The sequence below is a fragment of the Cynoglossus semilaevis genome, chromosome Z (genome assembly GCF_000523025.1).
Source record: "Cynoglossus semilaevis isolate Cse_v1.0 chromosome Z, Cse_v1.0, whole genome shotgun sequence".
Classification (NCBI taxonomy): domain Eukaryota; kingdom Metazoa; phylum Chordata; class Actinopteri; order Pleuronectiformes; family Cynoglossidae; genus Cynoglossus; species Cynoglossus semilaevis.
Genome location: NC_024328.1, coordinates 20,279,576 through 20,285,450, shown reverse-complemented (window position 1 = coordinate 20,285,450; position 5,875 = coordinate 20,279,576).

The following is a 5,875-nucleotide window of genomic DNA, read 5'->3' as shown; positions in this document are numbered from 1 at the left end:
CCATCTCTTCTTCTCTAATCTCTTTCTCTGCACACTCTCCTGGATCTCATCCTTCCACCACCAGGTCTCTTTGTCCTCCTTTCTCTGCCCAGAGGACATACCTAGCACCTTCCTACCTGTCTCCCTCATCACTGCAGCTGTAGTCTCCCAATCATCTGGGAATATCTCAACACTACCCAGAACTGCCCTTACTTCCTTCCTGAAGTCTTCACAACATGTCTCTTTCCTTAGTTTCCACCACTTGATCTTCTGCTCTGTCTTCACTCTCTTCCTTTTTGTCACCTCCATCGTCATTTTACACACTACCATCCGATGTTGTTTGGCTACACTCTCACCTGCCACCACCTTACAGTCTCTAATCTCCCTGAGATTACATCTTCTGCATAGAATATAATCTATCTGTGTGGACCTGCCTCCACTCTTGTAAGTCACCCTATGTTCCTCTTTCTTTTGGAAATATGTGTTTACCACAGCCATTTCCATTCTCTTTGCAAAATCTACCACTGCCTGTCCTTCTATGTTTCTCTGCCTAACACCAAACCTGCCTATCACTTCCTCATCTCCTCTGTTCCCTTCCCCTACATGACCATTTAGGTCTGCTCAAATCACCACTCTGTCCCCTGGGGATACTCTCTACCATCCAATCTAGCTCCTTCCAGAACTTCTCCTTTTCTTCCAACTCACAGCCCACCTGTGGGGCATAACCACTAATAACATTTATCATCACTCCTTCTATTTCTACCTTCACACACATCAACCTATCTGACTCTCGTTTTACCTCTACCACATTTCTTACATATTCTTCCTTTAGGATCACCCCTACTCCATTTCTCTTCCCATCTGAACCATGATAAAGCAGTTTGTAGCCTCCTCCAGTGTTTCTAGCCTTACTGCCCTTCCACCTGGTCTCCTGCACACACAAAATATCTACTCTTCTTCTCTCCATCACATCAGCTATTTCTCTACTTTTTCCTGTCATTGTACCTACATTCAAAGTTCCAAACTTCAGACTAACACTTCTATTCTTCATCTTTTCTCTTTTTCTCCTAACCAAACGCCCTCCTCTTCTTCTCTGTCTCTAAACAACAGTAGTCCAATTTCCATCAGTGGTCAACGGCACTGTATAGATTTGCATATTTGATTTAGCTAAACGTTTTACGCCAGATGCCCTTCCTGATGCAACCCTCACCATTTATCCGGGCTTGAGACCGGCACTATAAACATGGCTTCGTGTACCCTAGTGGCTGGCTTATATGTATGTATATATATATATAGCTATATATATAATAAATAGATGGTGGAATTATTGGTTTATACCAGTACTTCTCAAACAGTGGAACGGGCCAACCAATTAATTCCACAAAGTAATTTTTGTGGTTAACAGGCTAATTATGAAAGCTCTTATTATTAAAAAAAAAAGACATCAATGAGAAAAATTTGCATGCTGCATAATGCTTTTGTAAAACTCTAGTACAGAAATCACCAGAAATGACAAAAGCAACAGTGAGTGCAAAACATCCTGTGACAACCTTGTTCGCTCATACCCACCCTCAGGGCTCTCTTCATAGGAGCCATCAGCATGAGATAGCAAGCAGCAGGATTACAGCAAGAGGTTCAGATATGATCTGTAGATTTCATTCAGTTCCAAGGATATCACATGCAATTGGATTTTCATTTTTAAATGAGAGAACCATAAAGCTGCAGGGATGCACTTGAACACAACATATAGCAGAACTGAGCAGCGCACACTAAGGACTTCCCCTCTCATTATCATTCACTGCGTTTGTTTTCTGCCTCTTCGTTGCTTAACAAGGTTGCCGCAAAAATGGTATCCCAGTATGCACTGGGATTTAACTCAACTAAACAACACCAGATGGGCATCTTGTTTTTTTGTTCACCATAGTATACCTTGAATGGGCTCAAGAAACAATATACAAGTGATTCCTATATTTGAATGCATGTTTCCTTTTTTACCTTTAGTACGCTGATTTTAACTTATTTTTTTCAGAAGAAGAGGGTAATGATTAAGATAGAGAGGGCTCGAATTCATCTAACAACTATTTGCACCAACACTGACCTTGCTTAATGGAACAGGTAATCAGTCAAACATGGTCAATTCCCACTTTGCCCATGTTGATAAGCAAAATGTCGCACTCAATTCTCAATTTGCAGAAGCAGCAGTGTGAGCTGATTCACAAATGCCTCTTCTTTAAAATGATTATCCGCAGCAGTGCCATGTCATGCTTCAAATAGGGTGAAGTCGAAGTATTGCACACTTAGATGTTGTGATAATTAACTGAGACAGTTTAATAGTTAATTGATATATAACAACATAAAATAGAATGATGAAATTCCCATCTGCTGATGTAAAGCAGGGTCAGGAAGACTTTTTTCTTTAATTTGAGAAATAGATTCCCTGCTGCCAGCCCTTTCTATTTACTATTTGCATTACTAACCCAAAAGTTTAATATTGCTGTGGCATTTTAAAAAAAAGTCACATAAATGATAAGTAGTTAATGTCTTGGAGCTGCTTTTAGGATTGGATAAGGACTCCATTTATGGTAAAAAAACAAAACAAAACAAAGAAACAACAAAAATGATTGGACAACTCAATCAACAAAATGGGCATTAACACATAAACATTTGATTTAGAGCTATAGGCTATAAATCCCATCATTGTATCCTACTAATTTTAATATAATTTAGATAATAAAATCAATAGTGTTCCAGCCTGGAGCTCATTAGTTCTCCTTTTGTTCATATTTGGCACTTATCTGTTATTAAAGCAGGCCAAGACAACATGATAAACCTGGGCCAGGAGTTTTATATGACTTTTTTTCAGTTTTGAAAAAAAAAAAAAACGGATTGCAAAAGACCCCAAGGTGGGGGGACATAGCGGTACTGCAGAGGGGGAACAGCATCTGTGTCCATCAGTCTTGAGCACACTAGATTATAATATGAGAAGCAAACAGCATGAAGCAATGATAAATTAAATTCTTCCAACATTTCCCTCCTGACTATCATTGATGAATGCCAAATTCTCTTATCCTGCATTAAGGCTCCTTAAGCTAGGTTTTTCATAACACATTAATTTTCATAACACACATAGTCTCCTTTGCCTTTATGAGGAGTAAATGCTCCTGTTTTGGTTTTATTAGATATTTGTGGGACGATACCCCAAGTACCAAATATATTTCAGTCTGATTTGTTTTACCAGAAAGTTTCCAATTACTCCCCGTTGGTAATTTAGTCCAATTCAGGGACATAGTGATCGGATTTTGGATGTTGGAAAAATCACATTGGATTTTCAATTGATTCCAAATGTCTTTGTCTCTGTACACATTTTTCTGGCATTGTGGGAATCCATTGACCGGTATATCCTACTACCATGTTCCAGTCTTCACACCATCCTCTACGGGGCAGTCGATTCTGTTCACATCGGGCTATGGACATAATAATGAAAACTCACACATAGTTCATAAGGTTTGTAAGTGTAGTTCTAATTGTTGCAATTAATTACTGAACACAGATTGCCATTGTCTTACCTAATATATAATAAAGAGTAATACCACCATAGTTATTTAAACATTTAGAATCATTCGTTGCTTCAGTGTTTTCTCTTTTTACTCTCTTGAGTGAATGGCGTTGCTCTGCTAGATCTTTCATCATTGATGGGTGGTCAGTGGTGGTGTTGTTTTTCTGTAGCTCTTTATCTTTTAAAGTGAGTACGATAGGCAGCACCAGGACGACTCCTGTGACTATCAATAAACACAGAGAGTTGCATTGGAACTCCTAATCTACGGAATGGGTGCCATGGTTTTGGCTTGGGCCGAGTATATTCTGTCGTCATCATTTTGAGAGGTTACCAGCACTTCACTCTCTTTGTCAATCATCTTATGTCTGCAGGACTATGGTTAGCCTAATACAGTAATCACACTAAATGGCTGAGGATCTCCCTGCTTCACCAACGTTGAGACGTATAGCTTCTATATAGCTAAACACCTTTGTAGTCGGACTTCCCCTCAACCAATTGGATCCTGTACTAAGAACCTCTGTCTCTTGCAATGTGTAAGATGAATCCAAGATGGTCGTTCAGCTATCTTTATGGCCATAGGTGTCGTCAGCAGGACCTGGTATGGGCCTTCCCACTTTGGACTCGACTAACACTTCCTTTTGATGACCTTTATCAGCACCCAGTCATCACTCTGCAAAGATATGGGTGTATCTTGCATAGAGTTAGAATTTTGTATTTATTTTGTTTTTAGCACAGTGGTGTTTTAAATTTATTTTCATCTTTTGGCTTATGCTTGATATGACTTCTTTCATGTAATAATTTCTATTGTCACACATCTTGGTATAATCTCTTTGACCAATGCTTTTGCCACTGTAATAGCATCAGCAGCTTTTGATGGGAACATACATACATCTACTCATTTAGAAAAGGCATCCACTATGACTAGACAGTGTTTCTGTCCTTCACTTTTGAAGTTCAATGAAATCCATATGTAGCACCTGGAACGGGTAATTAGGTTTTGGGAACTTAACTCTTTTTGGTTGGATGTTTCCTTGTGAATTATGTTTAGCACATGTTAGACATGCTGCACAAAAACATTTTTTTAGTAATTACTAGTGATGGGAAGACCGACTCTTTTTATCGATTCGAATCTTTGACTCTCGAACAGTAAAATGAACGAGTCGTGAACGAATCTTGAACTAATCATTTCATTGGTTTTACAGCAGGTGGCGCTTTAGCCCTATTGAAGGCTGCGGTTCTCCGACACTAAATACTGAAGACAACATGGTTTTCTTCCGATGACAAAGTCTACAAAGTACACAAAATGCCATAAGCAATTAAAACCATGTGAAAAGTTAAGAAATAAAAACACACCACAATGTGAAGATGAATGAGAGCAAAAGAGACCCAAGCTCTCTGTCACCTGACAAATGAAACAAATCTGTGAGAACGAAGCGAAAGATTAGTTCACAGAGAGTGATTCATTCTTAGTGATTAGTTTCATCCACAAAACTCTGGCTCCCTTATTCATCCATTTAAAAAAATTACCAGATTCTCCCCTTTAAAAACTCAGTAATTTTTCAATCAATTTCCTTATGAGTAATAAAAACTACACAATGAATCTCAATGAATCTGCCATATCCTAGAGAAGGCATTCCCAAAGTATATAGACTACCGTTCAAAAGTTTGGGGTCACTTAGAAATTTCCTTATTTTTGAAAAAAAAGCACTGTTTTTTTCAATGAAGATAACTTTAAACTAATCAGAAATACACTTTATACATTGCTAATGTGGTAAATGACTATTCTAGCTGCAAATGTCTGGTTTTTGGTGCAATATCTACATTGGTGTATAGCGGCCCGTTTCCAGCAACTATCACTCCAGTGTTCTAATGGTACAATGTGTTTGCTCATTGCATGAGAAGGCTAATGGATGATTAGAAAACCCTTGTGCAATCATGTTAGCACAGCTGAAAACAGTTTAGCTGGTTAGAGAAACTATAAAACTGACCTTCCTTTGAGCAGGTTGAGTATCTGGAGCATCACATTTGTGGGGTCGATTAAATGCTCAAAATGGCCAGAAAAAGAGGACTTTCATGTGAAACTCGACAGTCTATTCTTGTTCTTAGAAATGAAGGCTATTCCATGCGAGAAATTGCCAAAAAACTGAAGATTTCTTACAACGGTGTGTACTACTCCCTTCAGAGAACAGCACAAACAGGCTCTAACCAGAGTAGAAAGAGAAGTGGGAGGCCCCGCTGCACAACTAAGTAAGAAGATAAGTACATTAGAGTCTCTAGTTTGAGAAATAGATGCCTCACAGGTCCTCAACTGGCAGCTTCATTAAATAGTACCCACAAAAC